The following is a 987-nucleotide window of genomic DNA, read 5'->3' on the forward strand; positions in this document are numbered from 1 at the left end:
TATACATTTCGTTTTCTTTTTCCCTTTCAATAATTTCCTTTATACTTAAAACATAGTCTTCGTTCTTTAAAACCTCAGTGTTTAAAACCCATATCCCCGGTCCTCGTTTCTCAGTGCTCCAGTCTATTTTACAGTTTTTCTCGATTACTAAAACACAATTTCTGAAACCTTGCTCCATTTTCTGAAAATATTAAACACAAAACCTCATCTTCAAGCACTATTTAAAAAACCTCTGACTCCTAAATGAAACTTTTGCCTCAAAACAGTTTTACCTGTTTTCAAAATCAAACACTGCTCTCAAATCATAAACAAAGTGATCAAAATGATATACACTATCAAGCAGTCAGTAAACAATACACCAAAAAATAGAAAACACATTGTTCAAAACATATAGTTCTCAGGCAGAAGTAAATGTTTAATCTCAAAACAAATTTCATATTTTTCCGTCATTGTCTTTTGATGAACGAAAACATGTTCTATCATAGTAGCTCAAAATTGATCAGAAATTACTACTCTGCTTTGCTCTTTGCAATTTTTTTTGTTCTTCCTCCTCCTTGTACCCCTATTTTTACAGTACTGTACCCTGCATCTCACAAACTTGTCCTTTGTCTCTGTGATACTGTAATTCTTGTTCTTTGTTGATATGAACCTGCAACCAGTCAAAATCTATTGAGCAGTCAGTACTGTTAACAAATGGAAAGCACAATGTTCAGGGCCATACAATTTGTTCATTGTACAGTATACAGCCTACAATGCACTGTACTACAGTATACAATACTAAAAGGGACAAAAATTGTTTCATTCGCATCCTGTTACGATGGAGGAGACGGTCAATTGTGGAAATGCTCACACTGTCGATTCCCTGGAAGTGTGTGTTGTCTTGTATCACTCGTTCCTGGATTTCTCTGAGTAGTATTACATTATCTTGAAGGACCATGCCCACCTCTTGCTCCCGAGTGAATATAGCTGTCCTTCCACCTGCATGTG

Source organism: Sinocyclocheilus rhinocerous, unplaced genomic scaffold (assembly GCF_001515625.1).
Source record: "Sinocyclocheilus rhinocerous isolate Xijiao unplaced genomic scaffold, SAMN03320098_v1.1 scaffold4378, whole genome shotgun sequence".
In the NCBI taxonomy this organism is placed as follows: domain Eukaryota; kingdom Metazoa; phylum Chordata; class Actinopteri; order Cypriniformes; family Cyprinidae; genus Sinocyclocheilus; species Sinocyclocheilus rhinocerous.